Raw genomic sequence first — 26,189 nt, forward strand, 5'->3', positions numbered from 1 at the left:
AGTGCTATCACTTCTTTGCTGGTTGAGTGAGTCAGAGACAGAGAGAGTGGGAAGATGTCAGTCAGCACCTATTTATCAAGCACTCTGTGGAGCACAGCAGTGGCTAGGAGACCGGAACACCGGCATCCTGTGATGACAGCTGCTATTAAGGATGGGATTAAGGGGATTTCAAGAGCCAGCAGTCTTTGGTGTACTTCATTTAAAACGTTTCATAGAAACATAATAGAAAGATTTTTGCATCAAATAAAGATTTTAGTTTTTTTATTCATTCAGCTTATCCTTATTTTTGTGAATTTCAAACAGTCCTTGATGCTGTTTTGAAAGACTTATGTCTAGATACAATACAGGGAGTCTAGAAGTACACTTTGTTTGACATACGTGAAATAACATAACTTAGGAGATACGAAAGCTATGAACTTCACACAAATAAATCAAAAAGTAAATGAGTTCTAATTGTAGAATTCCTTAAAAAGAGCTTCAGAAAGATAATGTTTTCATGATAGTTCCAGAGATGTTGAACTCTTTTTTAAAAGTTGAGTAATCATCATTTAACCAAATGTACTTAGTTTATATTAATAGACTCTTTTTTGTTGTGTGTATGTGTGTGCGTGTGTGTGTGTGCTGGGAACTAAACCTAGGGCCTTAAGCATGCTAGACAAGTGCTCACAGGAATCAAAGATGGGATTGGTTTAATTATTATGTAGATTACTTCTGAAACAATACCTTTGGATTTGCGTTTGTGTGGTACTGTGTTTTATGTCTTTACACATTGTTAAAGACTTTTAGCTTTGCTTCTTTTGCCTCTTGAGATACTGCATTGGCACTGGTGCCAAGTCCATAGGGTATTCATGTTGGTTTATTAAGTGACACAATTTCGCAAACCCTAGGTTACACGCTGTGCACCCTATGATCCATGGGGGTGCCCTCCCCATCTTTTTCTCCTCCTTCTTCACCTTTTCTATCTCCATTTCTAAACCCCATTTTTCTCCTTTTCTTTTTTTTAAAAATTTTATTTTATTGGTACATTTTAGGTGTACAATATAATGACATTCATCATTGGAAATTTGCACCTTTACATAGTTTCTCTTGGTTCTTATTTTTCCCCCTTCCCCTGCCCTCCCTTCAACCCCTCCATTCCTCCCTATTTACAAAGACTTTGTTTCCATTTTTTCATTTTCCCATATTAATTCCATTCCCTTCTTTCCTTTTCCCTACCCCTCCCACTTTCCCTTCCCCTGTAGGGAAGAGGGAAAGGGGACGTTACTGGAACCTCTGCAGTGAGTCCTGGTCTCCTGTGAGCCACAGCAGTACACGGCGAATTACAGGAAAGGTAGACAAATGAGACTGAGAAGAAGCTGAGCTTTGGGTCTGATCAGTGATGCTCTGGGCGGCAAAGACAAAGCCCCCAGTTTACCACACCTTTTATTCAGTACTCAGTACATCGGGAGAAACAAATGTAACAGATGACTTGCAGAGAGTTCAGTACATACTGCGTAAACAAGATGTAACAATCCAAGAACAAGGAGGAACTGAGTAGATGTTTGTTCCTTCCAGGATGTTTTCAGCTCCCAGGATGTTTCTTGTCCTGGAGAATCACAGCATCACCGGATCATTGAGGTCTTAGCTGTGACCGGAGGCCAAAATGGAATTATGTCTCGGAATTCCATAGCTGGGCTGTAGGCAGGAGAACTAGGCTAACCAAATGATTTTACCCCAAAATTATGTAGCATTGCTCCCAACATTCCCCTTTGCCCCTTTTCTTCCTATTTCACATTATCTAGTATACCTTTTAGTCCTTATTTACACTGTCAGTTTCTCACACTAGAGAAACTATTGGGTATTAGCACACGTGTGTCCTATTTATTTCAGTTAAGAGTATCGCCTCAATGTGCATCCACATAAATGTCTCTAATTTCTCCTTTTTTATGGCTGAGTAGTACTCCATTTTATAAAAAAAACACATTTTCTTTATCCAGTCTCCAGTTGATGGGCAATTGGGCTGCTTCCAAGTTTTAGCTATTACAAACTGTTCTGCTATGAACATGGGTGCATATATGTTACTATGGTATGATTCTTTTAATTCTTTGGGGAAGATACCCAGGAGGGGAATAGCTGGGTCAAATGGGACTTCCAGTCCTAGTTCTTTGAGGTATCTCCATACTGCTTTCCACAGTGGTTGCACCAGTCTACACTCCCACCAGCAGTGGAGCAAGGTTCCTCTTTCCCCACAGCCCCACCAGCATTTGTTATTGGTTGATTTCTTGAGAGCAGCCATTCTTTCTGGGGTGAGGTGGAATCTCAGTGTTGTTTTCATTTGGATTTCTGGAATGACCAGTGATGTTGAACAATTTTTCATGTGTTTGCTTGCTATTTCTACTTCTTTGTCTGAGAAATGTATGTTCATTTCAGATGCCCATCTTTGGATTGGGTCTTTAAAGTTGGGAGGTCTGATTCTTTTAAGTTCTTTATAGATTCTAGATAGTAGACCTTTGTCTGAAGGACCACTGGTGAAAATTTTTTCCCACATTGTGGGTTGTCTCTTCACACTGCTGGTCGTTTCTCTTGCTGGAAATTCATTCTCAAGGACATTTTCAGCTTCTAGCATTTGCGTATGATTGCAAAATATTGATTCATGTATGATTGCATAATATTATGAAACATTAACCAAAGTTTTCTTTCCCCAGTATTTCCTTTCTTTTGCTTTGTACTTCTGTTAAGTACTTGCTAGTGGTTCAACTGACTGTGAATTAAAGTCATCTGGGAAACGTTTGCAAGCTAACCCTGTCTGGGCCTCACCCCTGGATCTAATAAATTAGTGCCTTCTGGGGGCTGGGCTGAGCTTCTTGTTTTCAGGGGATTCTCATGCAAGGGATTAAAAAGTCAAGATGAAAAATGAAGCATATTCTTGGTGTTTGTATTTGAACAGACTAGCAGGGGAGTGGAAAGGACACTGACAGGAGACCTGCAGAAAACAGCAGGAGGAACCGCAAGACTTCTTCCCTTCGGAAAGGAAAAGATTCCTCAGGCAACTGGGGAGCCCAGAGGATAGAAGGGAAAGCAGAAGGGAAATGACAAGATGTGCTTATTCTGCGGTCTTGGAGACCTTGCAGTCCAGAGGGACAGACCTATCCCAGATGAATGACTCGGGGGCTCTGGATGTGTCGACAGATGCCTAACGAGGGAAAGTGGATGCTGTCTCCCTCCCTGATCTCAGGCTTGTGGCACAACATGGACTTCCTAGAACTTTGATGGATGCTTAGGAAGACATTTTGGTGGAGGGGAGGAAAGGCTCAAAATAGAAATTAGGCTGAATTACAACAACAACAAAAAGAATACTATGTAGCCTCCACATGCCCTTCTGACACGCACATACACTACATTTGGATCTGTCTTTTTGCAGAAAGAGTAATGAGAAAGTCTCTCCTCTGTAGACCTGTTGCTTCTGCTTAGTACCAGTGGATTTGTCACCGGCCACTTGGTAACTGAGTGTCTTATGTTTTTAATAGAGGCCTGAGTGCTTGTAGATGTTTTGGAAGGTTGAACTAATCACCACTCTAATATGAGTGTATATCACTAAAATGACCATATGCTGTTTTATAACATTATAAAATAATTTTAGGTTTAGGATTCCACAATCACATTCATTTTTAGAAGCAATTTAATGAACCGAGTAATTAAAAATTATTTACATTTATGTATTAGATAGTACATTTGCATTGTTTTAATCCAAGAAAAAAAGGATTAAATAGTAAAATCTTATTTCCCTGGTCCCCAGCTCCCTTCAAACACAACCACTGCCCTCAATTTCTAATGTGTCCTTCAAAAATAGGGAATGCACAGGGAAGCAAATGTGTGGGCATTCTCTTATTTATTTTCCTTTTCTTTAAATGGAAGTTAAAGTAAATTGATCTAGATCTCGGTTTCTTATCAGGACACGAGGGCTCCTTCATTCTTTTTCATGGCTGCACGGTATGTCATTGAATGCTGGCCTTAGGATTTTGAAAATAAGCCCTTATTAACTGGTAGCTATAGATTGCTTTCATTCATTAAAAAAATGATTGAAGAACTATCATCTGCTGGAGAGTTTCAACTCCTACTCCTCTAGAATGACCAATTTGAAAACCATGGAAATGTATGGGTCTTAATTGCTATGATCTTATCAGCATTTCAGTTCATTTAGAAAGGATTTTAATTTTACACATTAAAAGATACCATCACTAAATTATTAGATTTAGTCTCTCTAGGCGTTTAATGGCTTTTTTCCTCCTTGATAATCCTATAAAGTTTTTATGTTGCCAATCCATTTTTATTGGTCCTGGATAAGGTCTTTTTAGTGTAATTGATAGTATACATCAATATGGTAGCGCCCTGTTCTACTACACCAAAGTATAAAGAAGCAGCATTAACTTAGCATTGACTTAGAAATAGTTTTAACAAGTCATTTTCCTTTTAAAAGCCCTTGTTCGGCTGAAATGACTTGTTTCAAGACCTTGAAAAAGCCTGGCTAAAAGGCTCACCTTCTCTTGCAGGAGAAACACATCATGCTTTCCATTATTTGTAATTTTTATATGAATAAATCCAACCCATCAGCTTCTTCAGGTGTTGAGATTTAAGCCATATCTAGGTGAAATTGATGATGCCTTCTGAAATGTAAGGCATTTTCTATGATCGGCTGTGTTTTAGGTTTTCACATTGGCATAAATAGATGTGGAATTGCAGAATCTTACTGAAAAGCACGAGAAGGTTATATAATCTGTGATATGACACAGGGGTGTTCTTTCCTGACCCATAGCTCCCTGCAGTCAGCAGATTTCTGGAGAAAGGAAATCACCACCCTGCTAGGCCAATCATTCCATCTTGAAAAGAGTTTTCAAACTTTTATGCCTAAATAGAAGTATCTCCTTTTTAAGTTCTAGTCTACTAGCTCTTTGGGTGACCATGGGTTAAGCTAAAGGCAAATGAGATGGGGCTCCAGGGAGATTAACTGCGAGGTCTCACTCTCTGATAAGACCTGTTTCTTTAGCCTTGAGTCCCATTCTGTGACTCAATAACTACCCTAACCCTAAAAATGCTTTTCCAGTTGACCACGTCAGGAGACCTCTGATCTGTATCATAGAGACCAGACTTGTGGCCTTGACCTTAATCTGATGCTGTATTTAAAACTGCTTCTTTCTCCTCATTGGGCCTTAGCTCACAGATCTCCTATGATGGTGGGCATGAATGAATGACAGTTTTCTGTAGCCTTCCCCTACTGAATTAAAAAATGCTGATGGACCTTAACCCTAACTGGATGGCACTCGAGGCCGTGAGATTTAGTGCCAGCAAAGGCTGACATGTCTAGTGGCACAACAGTACCAGGTTTTCTCAGCTTGACCCTTAGGCCACTTCAGTCTGCACATGTGTCGCAAACTATGTTTTAACATAACTAGAAAGTGAACATTTTTAACAAAAAATGTGGCTTTCAACTTCACTGCCTGCCCTACCTCTTCCTAGTCTGGTCTTCTTCCTCCCTGATCCGCACCTTAGTGTCCCTTAAGACTCACTGCATGTTTAGAAAAAGTGTAACTCGCTGCCAGGGTTCATTTAATTTCCCATATAACACCCTGTGAGGGAGAAACAAAGAAGATTGGTTTTCACGATGAAATGAAACACAAATACTGTTCTTGGAGCTATTTCTAAACAGAACTTGCCTCTAATTCCAGTATACCAAAAATGTATGTGATGGTCAGTATTTAATAATTTTTCTGCATGTGGTAAATTTCAAAGCACAGAACAACACAAAGCTAAACATTATCTTTTGCACAGAAGAGTGCATTTCTCTCCACGTTTTCCTGCAGTACATGTTACTGTGCCAGCAAGAGATGTTGGAGTGACCAAACTTTGCAGAGTGATGTGAAAATAATAAAAGTGAGATATTTTGTGGCAAACTTTAAAGGTAAGTTTGGGGCTATAATCTGTGAGTTCTCTTGGGATAAATGCTGTAGCTGCAAGCACCACTGGCAGTACAAACAGGCAGAGAGTTTTAATAATCTCTGAAGGCCTTTCAGTTTGAGATGCCAAGTATACTGTCAACCCTGTTGCCGTATCTCTGAATCCTTGGCATGTCTGCTTACAGATATCGATATCACTCGCGTATACAGATTTTTAAAACTTGTTGACAGAGTGATATTAAGCTGCACATCACTACAAAGCCTGGCCTCCTAAATAATAGCAACTGTTGATCTTAACTTGGGGTTGGCATGAGAGCAAAGCTGTGCCGTAGATCAACAATTGACTTTCAAGCTTTGGAGAAATGGTTCGGTCTCGGGATGAGGTCTTCTCCCTCTGAACTTTGTAAACATTTATTCCCTCATTTTTGCTCTCATCTTTAGGGAAAATAAATGGTATAAATAAAAATTGTATTTGCAAAAGTGTTTGTGTCATAAGCTTGGTATTCAGCACGAGCAACATGGCCATTGCGTGTCTCTGTGGACAAGGCAGAAAGGAGCTAAACTCTGGGCATTTTTTAGGCACTGAGGTCGGTGTGCAGACAGAGGCCAATTAGCAAAGCTTCTCAAAGAGTTCTGAAAACCAGTCAGAGCTGTGCTTGCCTAGGGGCTGAGCAACCGGAGAGGACACACAGAGGTTTCTTGTGGCTTGAATTCCTTCCTTGGGTAGAGATTGTCTGGAGACATTGCCTCTCTACCTCCAACTGATCCTGAGGCTCAGACAAAAGGTAAGGAAGCAGCAAAGATGGTAGATGGAATTGAAAAACACAGCAGGTATTCTTAGAAATTCTCAGGAAAACTCATTCAGCACTTCAAAATGATTTTCAAAGAAGAAAAAAGAGACACAGAGACAGGCTAGTGAAGGAAGAGGAAAGTACCCGGAAAAGCAAATGAGATGCCAGTACTATCTTATGACATATATGAGGATTCACCACGTATTGGCTGTGGATGAAGGAAAGCCTTTTCTAACTTTTAGAGTCAAGTACTATGTGGTTTTACTATTTTACAGTTACATATCATATAAAAGACTGTATTTTTTTACTTACTACTTTCTTGAAAACTGTCTAGGAAACACAGGTATAGAAGTGATTATATTCCTTAATAGAAGGGGAGGACTGAAGATTTCCTTATGGTTCATTGTGGCAGAAGACTGGCTTAGAATAAGGCTTTTGTATCAGTCAGTTTTTTATCGCTGTGATCAAAGACCTTATATACAAACATAAAGGAGAAAAAGTTTGTTTCAGCTCATGATTTCAGAGATTTCAGTCCATGGTTGGCTGGCTCCCAAGGCAGAAACATCATGGTAGAAGGGCACGGCTGAGGAAGGCTGCTCACTTCATGGTGGCCAAGAAATAGGGAGAGCAAGGAGAAAGCAGAGAGAGAAGAAGGGGCCAGAGACAAGAATATACCCTTCCAGGTTACACCCCAGTGACCCACTTCCTCCAGCCAGTTCCCACCTGCTAACAGCCCATTCAGTTAATGAACTCACCAATAGTCAATCCGTTGATGAAATCAGTGCCCTAATGACCAGTCATCTCTCTAATCCCCACTTCTGAACATGGCTTTGTTGGAGATCAGCCTTCCAAACATGCGTCTTCAGGGGACATTTCATACTTCATCCATCACAGTTTCCAGAGCCATTTTAGGACTCCTTGTTCCTGAAGTAGTGTCAGTGTAGTCTCATGTGTGGGCTAGTCACTGAATGACAGGCTCACTATTCACATCTGGTTTTATCAGTTTGCATTCCAGTTATGGGACACCAAGGAAGGGGGCAGAATGCTTGGCCCAATCTGTCTCTGAGGAAAGCACTCACTAGCTAAGTGCCTAACAGGTTCTGTGGGCATGAGCTTTTCCCTTTCCCTGATTTTATTAAGGGCCTTGGAGTGAATGCGCTGTTTGCTCTTATGTGGAAACAGCAGGTCACCCAGAGTTATATTTTATCCAATGTTGCTTTTCTCTAAGGGCAACGTTACCTATTAACAACATTCTCTTCACTCAGATCTTTGCTGTGTGTTGTGAAATGTGGACATGTAAGAGGTCTGAAAATTTTTTTTAAAGCCATGGTAGGGAAAGCTCTTTCTTTGTGGAGGTGGGATTGGAGGGGATGGCAAGGAATCTATGTGTGTGATTTCTCCATATCCTGTTAGTGTATATACATCAACATGTAGTTCTAATTTATTGTTATTTATTTATTTTTATTCCTTAAATTCTTTTATTGGTACATTTTAGGTATACAATACATTTACATTTCTCATTGGGAATTGTACCTTTACATGATGTATCTTGGTTCTTATTTTTTCCCCATTCCCAGCCCTCCCTTCACCCCCTCCACCCTTCCCTATTTACAAAGACTTTGTTTCCATTTTTCCATTTCTCATCATTTTTCCTTTCCCCTATCCCTCCCACTTCCCCTACCCCTTTGGACCTTTTCTTCCTATTTCGTATTATAAATTATTCATTTTAATCATTGGTACATTCTAGGTATACAATATAATGACATTCATCATTGGAAATTTGCACCTTTACATAATCTCTCTTGGTTCTTATTTTTCCCCCTTGCCTTGCCCTCCCTTCAACCCCTCCATCCCTCCCTATTTACAAAGACTTTGTTTCCATTTTTTCATTTTCTCATATTAATTCCATTCCCTTCTTTCCTTTCCCCTACCCCTCCCACTTCCCCTTCCCCTTTGCCCCTTTGCTTCCTATTTCACATTATCTATTATACCTTTTAGTCCTTATTTACACTTTCATTTTCTCACACTCGAGAAGCTATTCGGTATTTACACATGTGTGTCCTATTTATTTCACTTAAGAATATTGCCTCAATGTGCATCCATTTAGATATAAATGTCTCTAATTTCCCATTTTTGATGGCTGAATAGTGCTCCATTTTGTAAAAAAACATTTTCTTTATCCAGTCTCCAGTTGATGGGCATTTGGGCTGCTTCCAAGTTTTAGCTATTACAAATGATGCTGCTACGAACATGGGTGCATATATGTTACTATGGTATGATTCTTTTAATTCTTTGGGGAAGATACCCAGGAGGGGAATAGCTGGGTCAAATGGGACTTCCAGTCCTAGTTCTTTGAGGTAACTTCATACTGCTTTCCACAGTGGTTGCACCAGTCTACACTCCCACCAGCAGTGGAGCAGGGTTCCTCTTTCCCCACAGCCCCACCAGCATTTGTTATTGGTTGATTTCTTGAGAGCAGCCATTCTTTCTGGGGTGAGGTGGAATCTTAGCATTGTTTTCATTTGCGTCTCTTGAATGACCAGTGATGTTGAACATTTCTTCATATGTTTAATTGCCTTTTCTCCTTCTTTGTATGAGAAATGTCTGTTCATTTCAGATGCCCAGTTTTGGATTGGGTCTTTAAATTTGGGAGGTCTGATCTTTTAAAGCTCTTTATAGATTCAAGATAGTAGACCTTTGTCTGAGGAACAGCAGGTGAAGATATTTTCCCACCTTGTGGGTTTTTACTTCACACTGCTGGTGGTTTCTCTTGCTGTGCAGAAGCTTTTCAATAAGAAGAGATCCCACTTGTTGATTGTTTGTGCTAGTTCACAGGCAACTGAGGTTTTGTTCATAAAGTCTTTTCCTAAGCCAATGTCTTCAAGAGTTCTATCTAACCTCTGTTCCAGCCGGTTCAGCGTTTCTATTTTAATATTTAGATCTTTAATCCATTTTGATTTTAGTTTAGTGCATGGTGAGAGATATAGGTCTAGTTTTAGTCTTTGGAAAGGTGAAACCCAATTTTTCCAGCATCATTTATTAAAGAGGCTATCTTTCCTCCAGTGAGGATGTTTGGCTCCTTTATCGAAGATGAGATGGCTGAGTGTGTCTGGTGTTGTTTCTGTATCTTCTAATCTGTTCCACTGGTCCTCAGGTCTGTTTCTTTGCCAGTACCATGCTGTTTTTATTTAATCACAGTAGCTTTGTAGTATAGTTGCAGGTTGGGGATTGTGATACCCCCTGCCATGTCTCTGTTATCTAGAATTGCTTTTGCTATTCTGGGTCTCTTCTTCTTCCAAATGAATTTTTGGATTGTGTTCTCAAGGTCCATGAAATATCCTGCTGGGATTTCAATTGGGATTGCATTGAATCTATATAGCAGTTTTGGAAGTGTGGCCATTTTCACTATGGTGTTCCTTCCTACCCAGGAGCAGGAGATGTCTTTCCACTTTCTGATATCATCTTCCATCTCTCTTTTCAGAGTGCTATAGTTTTCAGAGAAGAGGTCCTTGATTTCTTTAGTTAGGTTGATTCCTAGGTATTTTGGTTTTTTCTAAGCTATTGGGAAAGGAATTGTTTGCCCTATTTTTGTTTCAGTGAGTCCATTGTTTGTGTAGAGGAAAGATATTGATTTTTGTGTGTTGACCTTGTATCCAGCTACTTTAGTGATTTTGGTTATTAAGTCTAGAAGACTTTTGGTGGAGTTCTTGAGGTCTTCTATATAGAGTATCATGTCATCTGCAAATAATGACAGTTTGACTTCTTCATTTCCTATCTTTATTCCTTTTATTTCTTTCTCTTGTCTAATTGCTGTGGCTAATGTTTCCAAAACTATGTTGAACAGGAGTTGTGATAGTGGACATCCTTGCCTTGTTCCTGATTTTAGTGTGAAGGATTTCAGTTTTCGACCATTTAGTATGATATTGACTGTTGGTTTTTCATAGATGGCTTTCATCAGATTGAAGTAGAGACCATCTATTCCAATTTTTTTTGTAGGGTTTTTATCATAAATGCATGTTGGATTTTGTCAAATGCTTTTTCTTCATCTATTGAGATGAGCACATGGTTTCTGTCCTTGGCTCTGTTGATACAGTGTATTACATTTACTGATTTGGATATGTTGAACCATCCCTGCATCCCTGGGATGAATCCCACTTGGTCAGGGTATATGATCTTCTTGATGATCTTCTGCATTCTGTTTGCCATTATCTTATTAAGGATTTCTACACCTATATTTATTAGTGAGATTTGCCTATAGTTCTCTTTCCTGGCTGAGTCTTTCTCTGCTTTGGGCATCAAGCTGATGCTTGCTTCCAAGAATGAATTCAGAAGTATTGCTTCCCTTTCAATTTCATTGAAGAGTTTAAACAGTAGTGACAGTAGTTCCATTGTAAATTACTTGTAGAATTCAGCAGTGAAGCCATCAGGACCCGGGCTTTTCTTAGTTGGTAAGTTTTTAATTACGTTTTCAATTTCATTGGTTGATATTGGGTTGTTTAAAATTATTAGGTCTTCTTCCTTCTTTGGTAATTCATATATATTTAGGAATATATCCATTTCTTCTGTGTTTTCTATCTTATTGGCATATGGATTCTTGAAGTAGGTATTGATGATGCTTTGGATTTCTGCTGGATCTGTTGTAATATCACCCTTTTCATTCTTAATTTCATGGATTTTGGCCTTTTCTTTCATTTTTTTTGATAAGGTTGGCTAAGGGTTTGTCAATTTTTTTTATTCTTTCAAAGAACCAACTCTTGGCTTCATTGATTTTTTTGTATTGTTTTCTTAGTCTCCATTGAATTGATTTTTGGTCTGATCTTTATAATTTCCTCCCTTGTATGAGCTTTGGGGTTGTCCTGCTTTTCTCTTTCTAGAAGCTTGAGGTTCAGCATCAGGTTTTTTAATTGGGCTTGCCCTGTTTTCCTAATATGTGTATTCACTGCTATGAATTTCTTTCAAAAGACTGCTTTCATTGTGTCCCATAGATTCCGATATGTTGCAATGTCATTGTCATTTAATTGAAGGAACTGTCTGATTTCTTCTTTAATTTCTTCTGTGACTCATTGGTTATTTGGAAGTGTGTTGTTCAATTTTCATGTTTTAATGAATTTTTGTGGTTTCTTTTGCTATTGATCTCCAATTTCATTGCATTATGGTCTGATAATATACAGGGGATAACTTCAATTCCTTTGTACTTACTTAGACATGTTCTATGAGCGAGTATGTGGTCTATTTTGGAGAATGACCCATGTGCAGCTGAGAAGAATGTGTATTCTGATTTTGTGGGGTGGAACACTCTATAAACTTCTGTTAAGTTCATTTATTCAAGAGTTCAATTGAGTTCTAGTATTTCATTACCATTACTTATGTTTTCTCTAGTTGATGTATCTATTTGTGACAGTGTGGTCTTGAGGTCCCCCACTACTGTTGAATTAGTGCATATATGACTTTTCATGTCCATTAGTATTTGTTTTATATAGTTGGGCACACTAGTGTTTGGTGCATAGATATTTATGATTGTCATCTCTTCCTCTTGGATTGTTCCCTTTACAAGGATGTAGTGCTCTTCTTTGTCTCTCTTAATCAGTGTTGGTTTGAAATCCACTTGAGCTGCCAAGATGATAGCTACTCCTACTTTTTCTCGGGTTTCTGTGGCATGGAGTATTGTTTTCTACCCTTTAACTTTCAGTCTATGAGTTTCTTTTTGAATGAAGTGTGTTTCTTGTATGCAGCATATTGTTGGATTTTGCTTCTTGACCCATTCTGCCAGTCTATTTCTTTTGATTGGTGAATTGAGACCATTAACATTGATGGTTATAACTGAAACATATTGACTTGTCATTGCCATGACTTTTTCTTTTTGTTTGATTCTCTCCCTTTACATTTAGTTTCTTTTTGTGCCTGATGGGTTCATTGTGCTTGCTTCCTGGGGTTGTGATCCTCATTGTCTGTTCCTAGGATATTGTCTAAAATTTTTTTGAGTGCTGGTTTGGTATTCATAAAGTTCCTAATGTGCTTTTTGTCATGACAGTATCTTAAATCTCCATCAATTTTGAAAGATAGTTTTGCAGGGTACATCAATCTGGGTTGGAGGCTGTTTTCCTTTAGGGCTTGGAATATGTCCCTCCAACCTCTTCTAGCCTTGAGGGTTTGCATTGAGAAGTCTGCTGTGATTCTGATGGGCTTTCCTTTGTATGTGATTTGTTTATTTTTTCTAACTGCTTGTAGAACTTTGTTCTTCTGTTGGGCTTCTGGAACCTTAGCAATTATATGCCTATGTGTAGATTTTTTTTTTTTGATCAAGGCGATTTGGAGCCCTGTATGCCTCACTTATCTGTATGTCAATTTCTTTTCCCCTGCTTGGGAAGTTTTCTGCCATTACTTCTGTGAACAGGTTTTTTATTTCATCTGCAGTCTCTCATGTTTCTTTGTTGACTCCAATCAGCCTCATGTTATTCTTCTTTGTATTTTCTATCAGCTGCCGGATTGATTTCTTTTTGTCCCTTACAGTTTTGAAGCAATTTTCCTTTTCCTGGTCACTAATTGCAATCTTATCTTCTATATCTGAAATCCTGTCCTCACATTGGCTCATTCTGCTGTGTAAACTTTCAGTGGAGTTTTTAATCTCCTGGAAATCTGTTTGCATCTGTTTTAAGAATTCCATTTGTTTCTTATGTTGGGTTTCCATCATGTTGCTCAGGTCTTCTCTGGATTTGTTAATCATGTCTTGCACTACTAGCACAATCTCTGCTGTTATCTGAGAAATTATTTCTGATTTCATTTTTCCCAGATGCTCTTTTGTTGCCAGTTCTGGGAGTCCAGGTGGTTGAGTATCAGAGTGTTCCATCTCATTTCCCTTTGGGGTTGCTGTAGGTGATCTGGAAGTTTGGTTTTGAGACTTGTTTATGTGTCTTCTCATTTTGATGGGGGATAGGGGGTGGGGTGGGGTGCTGTTGGCGCCTGCCTGGCTCACCTTCTCTGAGCTGGGAGTGGTGGAACCTGTAGTTCTAGTTAAATGTATATAAACTCTCATGCCAGGAACATTCTGGAATGTGAAGGCTATCCATATCTTTTGTCTGGGTTATTTCAAGTATTGATTTCTTTACCTTTCTGTCACTGCCTATGTGACTGCCACTTTCCATGTAACTGCTCAAAGTGTTGATGTCTCAACTTCACACTATTTTTCCTTACCCCAAGAGCATATAGCTGGATCTGAGAGGGAACAGTCTTCTTCTGGAAATTCCCTCACTTCATGGAAGCCTCCCTGAAGGCAGGAACCAACTCCTACTCATCTGTGCCTCCTGTCAGGAGCAGAGTGACCCAGTAGTCCTCAGCCTTTTCGTCCCTTGTCCAGCCCCTTGTCCACTGACTGCTCCTGAGACTATCTCCACTTGCACTTACTTTGCCCCAGGTAACTCTGATGCCATTCTCTTGTAGGACGTGGATCAGTTCTGACTTTATCTGCTCCTCCACATCTGTCTATAGGTAGCCTGGTTATGGGGTGAGTTTCTAAGAGCTGAGGACCTAACACCCTGAGCCAGCTCAGGCCCTGTCCCCATCAAGCCCCAGCATGATAGAGACAGGGGTAATGGGTCAGCGCTTTTCCCACCTGCTCAGTGTTCCTTCTCTCCCTTGGCTGGGAGTTGCCTACTTATGAGTTCTTTTTCCCTTCAAGAATGTCCTCAATATTGCTTTAATCTAATACCTTTCTTCCCAGGATAAATCAACAAAAGCAAAACAAATCCAAAATATAACAGAGGTGGCATTCTCCTATTTGTGATACTATGTCTTTAAAAACAACAGTAATAATAGTAATAATTTAAAAAACCAAGTAAATTGATGTGAGGTCTTAGGTGAATTTTATCTCTTTGGTTCAGTGCCTAGGCCTTGACACTAAAGCCTTAAGCAGCACTGATTAAAATCATAAGCTTGGTCAAATTGCATTCTATTCGATTTCTTAATATAGACAAAAAAAGGGAAGCTTGTTTTTAGTTAGTGTTTGTTGAGCACAGCAACAGACACGGGGTACAGAGCCTATTTGTGGATTCATAAGTATGCCAGTGTATTTTAAAATTTATATTTGTCTATTATATATTATATTCATTTGAAATTTCAAAAATTAAGAACACATTTGATTTACTTGGCGTCTGAGGATATATGTATATTTGAATACATATTCAAAATATATATTAACTATATATTTTGAATATGTATTCAAATATGTGTATATATATACATACTTATATATGTATATATTTGAACAGTATTCAAAATATACAGTTAATATGTATATTATCTATATATCTGAATTCATATAAGTATATATTTTGAACATATATTCAATACATAGGGCATCAGGTCACGAAGGACAATAATCTCAGAGATGGAAAACAAAATGAAGAGAACTTTATGATTTCCCCCATGTATTTTGTGAAAAAAGTTTCTATTTTGCAGTGGAAGGAGAGGCAACCCAGGTAGAATTTAGAGGTGTTCTTTAGTTGATGAGATAGAATTGCAGACTGAGGGGAGCCAAGACTGCTTGATTTTACAGGGCAGAGTACTGAAGAGGAGAGAGCTGTAGAGTAAGAACGCCAGAGATCAGTGGCATTCATCTTTTAGTACTAACCAGGACATATGTGTTAAGAAACTGAGCCTGGGGAAAGAACCACACAGAAAGATTAGACAAAATAGTTCCCAGAATTCACACAGAATCAGAATAGTGCCTGTTCCCCACAGCTGGAGTAGATAAATTATCTCATGCACTTGAGAGTGAAAACACACACACACACACACACACACACACACACAAGAGTAAAAGATATACCAGCTAGTGCTAGTTAAAATAGTAACAACCCTGTAGTGATTACATTATTAAGGTAGATTTCATGGCAAAATGATTACTGGTACTGATTCCACTGACAAAGAGGGTCATTTCAGAATAACTATGTCAGTAGGATATAGCAGTTCTGAATGTCTAGGCACCAAAGACTAAAACTTTAGTGTACATGGAGCCAAATCTGCTACAACTGCAAAGAGAAAGAAAAATTCACAGTCTATCTCTCGTTGGTGGGTAGAGCAGGTGGACAGAAAATCAGTATGGTTGTAGAATATTTGAAAACTATTTTCTAAGTTTATCTTATCAGCACAATATCAGTAGTTTCTGCTTTCACTTAATGAACAGTAGAGCATGTTCTTTCAAGTAAGGACAGAATACTCACCAAGATTGAACCTATTCTAAGTTACAAAATAAGTCAGAAAATTTAAAAGGAGCCAGGTTTTGGGGCACACACCTATATTCTTAGATACTCAGGGGACTGAGGTCTACCTATGTTTGAGCCCAGCCGGGTAACTTAATGATAACTTACCTCAAAATAAAAAATAGAAATGGCTGGCTAGAGATGTAACTCAGTGATAGAATGCTTGCATAGGATGAGTGAGGGCCTGAGTCCAATTCCTCAGTACTGCCTAAATAAAAATAAAGAATAAAAAAAATAAAAATTTTAAAGGATTTATGTCCTACCAAGGATATTCTAGCACCAAATTGAAATTAAGTTACAAATCAAAATCAGAATGGGGGCCGGGGATGTAACTCAGTGGCGCCACACATGCCTCTCAAGTGCAAAGACTGAGTTCAATCCCTGGTACAAAAAAAAAATAATAAAAATCAGAATGATACAGAAATACTTGAGGCCAGAAATGTTTCAAATTTTGGAATACTTTTTCAGATTTTGTAATATTTGCATGTTGGGACCCAAGTCCACCAATATAATAGAATTCAATTATATTTCACATTCATGTATCTTGAAGTAATTTCTATACAATATTTTTTTGTGTGCCTACAATTTAATTGCAACCCATCACATGAAGCCAGGTGTAGAATTTTTCATTTGTAGTGTTAGGTCAGAGTTCAGAAAGTTTCAAATTCTGGAGCATTAAAGATTTTGAATTTTCAAAATTCAATAGGGCTATAATAAATAGGGAAATTCAACCTATATCAGTATTATTTAGGTTCCAAGCATTTGGAAATTAAATAAAGAATGAAAGAAAGAGTAAAAGGAAGGAAGAAGGCAATGAAGGAAGAGAGAGGAGATACAAATTACTAACATCAGATTTTTTTGTTTTTTTTTGGTACCGGGGATCGAACTCAGGTCCTTGTGCTTGTGCAGCAGGTGGTGAAACCACTGACCTAAATCCCCGGCCCCATCAGTTTTTAATAGGGCAATATCATAAACAGTTTTATGTCAAAATTTTTTGACAACTTAGATAAAAATGGAAAAATTCTTGGAAGACACATGCTAACATACTACAATCAAGCAAAAACTGGTATCTTGAATAGAGTGCTATTTGCTAAAGAAATTGAATATATAGTTCAAAAAATTTCCTATAATGAGAACTTTGGATTTGAAACCTTTACTTGTAAATTCTGCCCAACATTTAACAAACAAATATCAATTCTAAACAAATTCTTGCAAAGTGTTGAAAAAAAGGCTACTTCTCAACTAATTCTGTAACACAAGCACCAATATGATACCAAAAATTTTACACAAAATGTCAAGAAATGAAAATTTCCAACCAGTATATTCTTGAATGTAGATGCAACAATTCTTCACAAAATTTTATCAGGTTTCAACAATACAGAAAAGAAAGATACATCATGATCAAATGTATTTTATTCTATGAAAACAAACCTGGTTTTATTTTCAAAAAATGATATAATTTGTCATATTTATTGACTTAAATCAGAAAACTGTGCAATCACTTTAATAAATACTCAAAAAACATCTGACAAAATTTAAAATCCATTCCTTACAAAAAGTCTCAACAGGTAGGGAAAAGAAGGGAACCTCTTCCACTTCATAAAGCATTAATAGAAAACCTACATGTAGGGGCTGGGGATTTAGCTCAGTGGCACCGCACCTGCCTTGCAAGTGCAAGGTCCTGAGTTCGATCCCCGGTACAAAAAGAAAAAGAAAGAAAACCTACATGTAATATCATATTTATGAGTAAATGCTATTTCCCTTATAAATCAGAAATAAATCAAGAATTAGCCCTTCTATTTCATATTTCTCTGAAAAGTCTAGCTAGAGTGATAAGGCAAGAAAAATAAACTGAAAAATTGAAAATGAAGAACTAAATCTGTTATTATTAGCTGATAACATGATTACATAGAAAATTCTACCAAATCTTTAAAAAGCTGCTAAAACTAATATGAGTTTAACAGTGTTATACTATATAAAATTAATACACAAAATTCTGAAAAGTCTGAACATAGTGGTGTACACTTGTAGTCCCAGCTGCTCTGAAGAATGAGATAGAAGGATCTTTTGAGCATTTGAGCTCATGACCTCAAGATTAGCCTGGGTAACACAGTGAGACCCAGTATAAAAAAAATAAACTTTCTTTTTTTGTTGGTACTGGGGATTGAACTCAGGACCTTGTGCTTGCCAGGGAGGTGTGGCACCACTGAGCAATGTTCCCAGCCCTAAACTTTGTTTTTCTTTTTTTGTTTTTATTAATTTTATTGGTACATGTTAGGTATACAATATAATGACATTCATCATTGGAAATTCATACCTTTACATAATATACCTTGATTCCTATTTTATCCCCATTCCCCTGCCCTCCCTTCAACCCCTGCACTCCTACCTATTCACAAAGACTTTGTTTCCATTTTTTTCCTCATATTAATTCCATTCCCTTCTTACTTTTCCCTTACCTTTTCCACTTCCCCTTCCCCTTTGGACCTTTTCTTCCTATTTCACATTCTCTACTATGCCTTTTGATTCTTACTTCCACTTTCAGTTTCTCACACCAGAGAAAATATTCAGTATTTATACATGTCTGTCCTATTTATTTCACTTAAAAGTATCACCTCAATGTGTATCCATTTAGCTATAAATGTCTCTAATTTCTCATTCTTTATGGCTGAGTAGTACTCTGTTTTATTAAAAAAACATTTTTTTAATCCAGTCTTCAATTGATGGACAATTGGGCTGTTTCCAAGTTTCAGTTATTACAAACTGTGCTGCTATGAACATGGGTGAACATATATTGCTGTGGTATGATTCCTTTAATTCTTTTGGGAAAATACTCAGTAGGGAATTAGCTGGGTCAAATGGGACCTCTAGTCCTAGTTCTTTCAGGTATCTCCACACTCATTTCCACAGTGGTTGTAGCAGTCTACACTCTCACCAACAGTGGAGCAGGATTTCTTTTTCCCCACATCCCTGCCAGCATTTGTTATTGGTTGATTTCATGATAGCAGCCATTCTTTCTGGGATGAGGTGGAATCTCAGCATTGTTTTCACTTGCATCTCTTGAATGACCAGTGATGTTGAACATTTTCTCATATGTTTATTTACTAGCACAAAGAATCAACAAGTGGGATCTCTTCTTATTAAAAAGCTTCTGCACAGCAAGAGAAACCACCAACAGGTGAAGAGGCAACCCACAATGTGGCAAAAAATTTGTATCAGCTGTTCCTCAGACAAAGTTCTACTATCTAGAATATATGAAGAACTTAAAAAAATCTGACCTCCCAAATTTAAAGACCCAGTCCGAAAATGGGCATCGGAAATGAACAGACATTGCTGAGACAAAGAAGTAGAAATAGCAACTAAACTTTCTATATTAGCCACACAAATAAGAAATTGAAATTTTAAAATAGCACAATTTACATAGTATAAAAATTTGCAAAATTTAAAAATAAATCTTAAGAAAGATATGCTGGATATGCTCAGATATTACTGAAAATAAGGAAGACACAAGTAGAGACATACCATGTTCATAGAAGACTCATTATTAAAATGTCAGTTCTCCTTCAAATTGTTTTACACAGTCAGTGCAATCCTAAGCAAAATCTCATCAGATCTTTTTTCTAGAAATTGACAAAGTGATTCTAAAACTCACATGAATATGTAGATGATCTGCAATAGCTAAAATCCAATTTGGAAAAAAACAAAATTGTTAGAAGACTTGACTAAGACTTCTTACTAAGCAACAGTAATAAAGACATTCTGGTATCATTGTTAAGATGAACAAATACATAAAAGAAACAGAATAGAAAGTCTAGAATGGGCAGGGGATTTAGCTCAGTGGTTCTGCCACCTGCCTCACAAATGCAAGGGCCCAAGTTTCATCCCTGGTACCAAAAAAAAAAAAAAAGAAAAAAAGAAAGTGTAGAAAGACATCACACATACAGTGAATCCACATGGTCAAAAATTAACTAAAAGTGAGTCATAGAACTAAATGCAAAATCTAAAACTATAAAATATTTAGAAAAGATAGAAGAATATCCATGTTATCATGGGCAGGAGAAAACTGTCTTACAGACAAATCAAAAATGTGCTCTATAAATGAAAAAACTTACAAATGAAACTTCATCAAAATTGAAATTTCTTGGCCTGGGGTTTGGTAGGTCAGTGATAGGATACAAGAGTAGAGTAGAATATTTTTCAAAGTCTTGGGTTCAATCCAAATCCACAGCACCTAAAATAAAATGAAATTAAACTTCTGTTTTGAGAAAAATAGCATTAAGAGAATAAAAAAATATGGCACAGACAGAGAGAAAATAAGTACATATTACATATTTAACAAAGAACATGTGTCCATCATATATAAAAATCTCTTAAAACTCAAAAAGGATAAACAAAAATTCAGTAAAAATGACCAAAAGATTTGAATAAGACTTCATCAAAGAAGATACATGGATGATAAATAAGCTTAAGAAATGTTGTTCAACATTAGTCATTAGAAAAATGGAAATTAGCAGAATGGAGTATCACATACACCCATCAAAATGATTTAAATTTTAAACGTTAACCATACTAAGTGTGGATAAGAATATGAAACAATCGAGACTCTCATATACTTCTGAGGGAAATATAAAATAATATGGCCATTTTGGAAAACAGTTTGGTGGTCTTCAAAAATTAAACATACTCACAGTATGTGACCCGGCCATTGGACGCTTATTTATCCAATGATTTTTTAAAAAACATAATATGTTCATAATCCATGTGAACACTTGTGCACAAGTATCATATCACCTTTATTTGTAATGTCCCTGAACTGGAAACAACTAAAATATTCATCAACTTGTGAGTGAATAAAAACAATATAATACATCCCTGCAACAGAACACTCATCATACTAGTCAAAAGGGAATAAGTCGGCCGGGGATTTAGCTCAGTGGTTCCGCTGCCTGCCTTGCGAGTGGAAGGACCTGAGTTCGATCCCTGGTACCAAAAAACCAAAAATGGAATAAGCTATTGGTACATGTAACAATCAAGATAAATATTAAGATTGCTGTTGCATATAACAAGTTAGACAAAAATAGAGTATGTACTCTATGATTCTATTAGTACAATATTCTCAAAAATATAATCTAATCTACAATCTAATCTAATCTGACAGAAAGTAGATAAGCATTTGCCTAGAAATGGGGGTGGGGGGAAGAAAGGGTTGAAAGGGATCATGAAGGGGCACAAGGAGCTTTGAAAAATACATACGCTCATTATTTGATTGTAGTGATGGTTTCACAAATATACATGTGTCTGTTTTATCAAATTTTATATTATAAGCAAGTGTAGTTTCTGGCAATTTTATCTCAGTTAAACTCTTTTAAATAGAAGGTATACAGAAACAGTCTCGGTTTGAGGATGGAACTAGCATTTCTAAGAACTGGAGATTTTGATCAGTGAAACCATATAAATATTAAAAAATCTTATAGCTGTTCCAAATAACTAAAACCAGCCAAATATTGGAATCTGTTGAAAAATACTTCTAAGAAAATAAGTAATCTCTCAAGACACACAAGTGAAGGTGCTGCCTGTTTGTAGTTTTGTCTGTTTTCAGTATGTCACCGTCTGGTAGGGAGGAAGAGTAATACCAAGTTTGACATGATCTGGCAGTGCAATAAATGTCATCAAAATTTATTAAATCTCTCCTAAAAAGTATCAAGAATCCAGAAAATTTGAAATCTCCTTAGCAATATATACATTAGTAATAGTAATATGGTCAATAACAGGATTAGTGATAAGAATGAAATTGTTTTCTTCTTAAAGAGATACACAGCTCATCGTGTTTCAAAAACAATTTTAGAGGCATTTGGATTTCAAGCAATGAGTTTTTTTGTTCAATTTAAAAAGTATTCCAAAGTCCTAATAGAGTTGACACCTGAAATATTTTCTTACTGTATGAGTATAACTGTAAACATTGTAGATGAAATTTTGGATTTTTTTCATAATTTTTGTAATTTACATTGAAACTAAAAGATGACACAGTTCATGTGAATGAAAATTACCATTGAGCTCCTCATGTCTTCCTTTAGCCTCATCATGGTACTTCCAGGGCCTGCAAAAGCTCCTGATAGTGATAAATCTCAATGATTAATTGATTTCAGTGATTGTAAATCTGCCGTAGGTATGCCAGTCATTGTTTTCTAGGCTTTAAAATCTTGGCTCTGAGAGCCGGCAAGCTTCACTCTCCTCCTGCCTTCCTCCACAGATTGCTCTCCTCTGTCTGATGAAGGCTTTTTTGCCACATTTGGGCTGTTTATCATTCTGATGGTTTGTCTAAGAATCTGACAGCCTTCAGGCATTGTTACAGAAGAGTTCTGGACCTAGAAACATGAAGTGATAGATGTTTTGCTTACTTTGGTGACCCTTCCTGTGAAGAACTAGAGATGATTAGCATGCTTATGATCATGGAAGCTGAGAGCTGGAGAAGGACATGTATTGTCACAATTATTTTAGACGTGCTTTTTGTAAATGTTTTTGGGGAGAAATGGATGATGTCTCTTTTCCTGGTCATTGGCTGTAGGGCAAATAGTCTGATCCATCACACTGTGATTTTTGCCTTGAAGAAGTTAATTCACTTAACTCCCCAGTGGCTTTGTGATCACAACAAAAGGTGATATGTACTTTGAAATGGCATTTGGTTAACTTATTTTTTTTTTGGTACCAGGGATCGAACTCGGGACCTTGCACTTTCAAGGCAGGCTTTGGAATCACTGAGCTAAATCCCCGGCCCTGGCTAACTTATTCACTCTTGTATTTTTTTAAAAAAACCCTATAAAACAACAACAAAAACCACACAGATTTTCTTTTTAGTGCTTCCAAACTAAGTAAGAGAATGCTGAAAAATTTTTTGAAATAGATTTTCAATAGTAACTGACACACCGAACCCCTGATTATTGAGCTTTCTTATAAAAACAGATTTTTAAGTCCAGAAAATGAAAGTGCCCTCAATCTTTAAGCAAAGTAAAAGAAATCTATTCTGAAAATATATGACTTTATTTTTTAAACTTGAGCTAATATGAATTCACAATTAATGCATCTGCAGAAATGTGCCTCTTACCTTGTTACCATACAGATCCTCTAAAAATACAAATAGTTAAACCAACCAAGATGATGGGAAGAAAATTGCTTAGATAGTTTGTAAATATGGATAATTGTTGATGAAAATTTCCTTCTCTTATTGCTAATATGCTATATTATTCAGCTCGAGTTGCCAGAAGAAAATACCATAGACCAAGTAGCTTAATAACAGGCATTTATTTCTCACAGTATTAGAGGCTGAGGAGGTCAGGATCAAGGTGCTGGCTGATTTGGTTCCCTGGTAAGAGTTCTCTTCAAAGAACTGTGACTAGGGGCCGGGGATTTAGCTCAGTGGTTTCGCCACCTGTTGCACAAGCACAAGGACCTGAGTTCGATTTCCGGTACCAAAAAAAAAAAAAGAGAACTGTGACCACACACTTGCTGCATCTTCGTATGGTAAAGAAATAATTCTAAATCTTGTAAAGATGTTAATACCATCATGAGAATCCAACATTTATGACTTCGTTGAATCATAATCAACACTTCCCAGTATGCTAAGTTTAACATGTTAAGTCTTCAACATATACATTTGGGGGACACAAACATTTAATACCAAATATACCATCCCTGATCCCCCAAATTCATGTCCTTGCATGTAAAATGCATTTATTCTAACCCAATAGCTTCAAAAGACTCAGCTTATTTCAGCATCAACTCTAAAGTTTAAAGTCCAAAGTTTCATCTAAATCAGATATGGGTGAGACTTAGGGTACAATTCATCCTGAAGCAAACTTCCTCTTTAGCTGTGAACTTGAGAAGTTAAACAAATTATGTGCTCCCAAAATATTCTAGGGAGGCAACCCTAAGATGACATTGCAAAAGGCAATTTGCCCTACTGAAGCTGCACAGTGTCCTCACCTTGAATCCAAGGAAGCTACCCTAATGATCTCTGAATCTCCTTCAAGGTCTTTTCCTTGCCGTGAAGAATAGTACACGTTCACACCCGAAGAGCTCTATTGTATAAAATTATATATAATGTTGAATAACCTCAAAAGAGGGAAGAGGCCTGATATTCTTTATCCTATTTCTTTTCCCTTCAATTCAAACAGGAAGTGTTTCTGTTTGTATACTCCCATAATTTATCATTGGCCACATCATTTGTGTTCTCTTCTGAAAGAAAGTAGGTAAGTGTGTATGTATTCAGCAATGTGAACAGGCAGAGAGTTTACCCAATCTTTAAGTCCCACTTTCCTTTTTCTTAAATATTTCCTCTTCAATGTATTTCTCTTCATATTTTACTATAAGCAATCAGGAAGAAACAAGCTGCTCCTTCAATAATGTGCTTAGAAATTTCTTCAGCTAAATATCTGATTTCATTGCTCACAAATTCCATCTTCCCCAAAACAAAGGACAAACACAATTTAACAAAGTGCATTGCCAATTTATAACAACTACCACCTTTATATATTGTATCATTCCAATAACATTCCTCATTTCTGTGTATAATCACACCAGAATGGCTTTTTACTTTTTTCTTTGGCAATTCTAGATGCTAAAACAAAATACTTTAGCCAGGGTAATTAATAATCTACAAAAATTTATCACAGTTTGAGAGTCTGGGAATTCCACGATTAAGTCAATGGGAGATTCAGTGTCTAATGAAGGTTGTTCTCTGGGGTTCCAAGATGCCATTTGTCCTTACACGATGCAAAGTGAAAGGGCAAAATGCACTAAGTCATGTCATTTCCTTCTTTTATGAGCATGCTAATCCATTCACAAAGGAGAAGCCCTCATAGCTTAATCCCTTCCCCAGAGACCCCACCTCTTCATGTCTTCACTGTGGGCTGAAGTTCCAACAGATGAATTTTAGAAAGACACACGCACATTCAAAGGATAGAAACATCCACATTTCCAGCAACATCCTGTATATGATTATGTGTGTATTCTCTTTGCAGAAGGAAGTTTTTCCCCTAGCTATCCTTTCTTCCTTAATAATGGACATCATGTAAGAGTTCAGTTTTCATTGTAATTTGGCCAATCGCAGGATGAGATTCTGCACTTAACTGTCAGCAGTCTTAGGCCTGTGTCTGTGACAGATTGGGATTTCCTTCAGCGTATACATAGAGGCTTTCAGGACATCTACTTGTCTCTTCAACTGTCAAGAATCCCTGAGCTCATCATTTTTCTTTTCACTCTTTTGTCCAGCAACATCAGGAGCAAAGAGCAAACTTTTTCATATTCTTTAGTTTTTAAAAAATGTTCAAAAACACAATTACCTTGCCCCTTGCTTCCTAAAAGTGGTGGATTAGTAGCATATGGTAGAGATATTTTGCATGTGTCTGTTGTTAGATAAAACCACAGAGTACTACTACTCTTTTTATTACTGGAAATACAGCCATTAGTGCCTTTCAATATAATCATTATATTCATTATCTAGGTGGCATAATCTGATCCCTGGTAACTCTCGGCACATTAACAAAGTGTGTCTGGGCAATATTCCATTCCGAAATGAGTGAATTCTTATTAATAGGATGGTGCTGCCCTCACCAAGTTCTGTCAGTTTACTAAAGCAAGAGTTCCAGGCTCCTGCTGCAGTTTGAATGCGGACTGTCTTCCAAAAGCCCGTGTGTCACAGTGGTGTTCTCCTGCTTGGTGCCGTTGGGGGTGGTACAGACTTTAAGAGATGGGCCTAGTGGGAAGTCTTCCAGTCCCCGCAGGCATGTCCTTGAAGGCCACAGTAGAGGTTCAGCCTCTCCCATTCATTTCCTTTGCTTCCCAGCACCAAGCAGTTTTTCTTCCCATATTCTCCCTGCCATGATATGCTGCTTCTCCACGGGTCTAAAAGCAATGGGCCAATTGATCATGGATTGAAACTTTCAAAACTTTGAGTAAAAAAACCTTTTGTAAGTTGATATCTCAGGTATTTGTTTTATAGGAATGAAAAGCTGATTAGCACAGATCATTTTTGGCAAAGTGTGATCAACAGGATTTTGTAGGAGTACATGTGGCAGCAGCTCAGTAATTAGTCTTGATGATACTGTTATTGGCTGACTTGTGTGTCCCACCAAATTTATATTTTGAAGTTCTTGACCCCGTTGCCTCAACCTGTGACTGTATTTAGAAATAGCATCTTTAGAATGAGCATGAAG

At 37.4% G+C, this 26,189-nt stretch overlaps 1 long non-coding RNA gene and 1 pseudogene across 3 annotated transcripts in view; one reads left to right on the forward strand and one right to left on the reverse strand.

Moving 5' to 3' along the window:
• LOC101725491 (phosphorylated adapter RNA export protein pseudogene) overlaps positions 1–7,893 on the reverse strand; it is a 95,727-nt pseudogene extending 87,834 nt beyond the window's left edge. Inside the window, exon 1 of the transcript XR_015448785.1 lies at positions 7,477–7,893. The product of XR_015448785.1 is annotated as a phosphorylated adapter RNA export protein pseudogene (transcript). The remainder of the gene's footprint in view (positions 1–7,476) is intronic.
• The window catches only part of LOC110345376 (uncharacterized), a 114,443-nt gene continuing 94,664 nt past the window's right edge, over positions 6,411–26,189 (forward strand). For both annotated transcript variants that reach the window (XR_015448786.1, XR_002388681.2), the window contains exon 1: positions 6,411–6,715. This is a non-coding gene — a long non-coding RNA (uncharacterized LOC110345376). The remainder of the gene's footprint in view (positions 6,716–26,189) is intronic.

This window comes from Heterocephalus glaber, unplaced genomic scaffold (assembly GCF_053883595.1).
Source record: "Heterocephalus glaber isolate CG9 unplaced genomic scaffold, H.glaber_assembly_v1.0 deba00000546, whole genome shotgun sequence".
NCBI lineage: Eukaryota > Metazoa > Chordata > Mammalia > Rodentia > Bathyergidae > Heterocephalus > Heterocephalus glaber.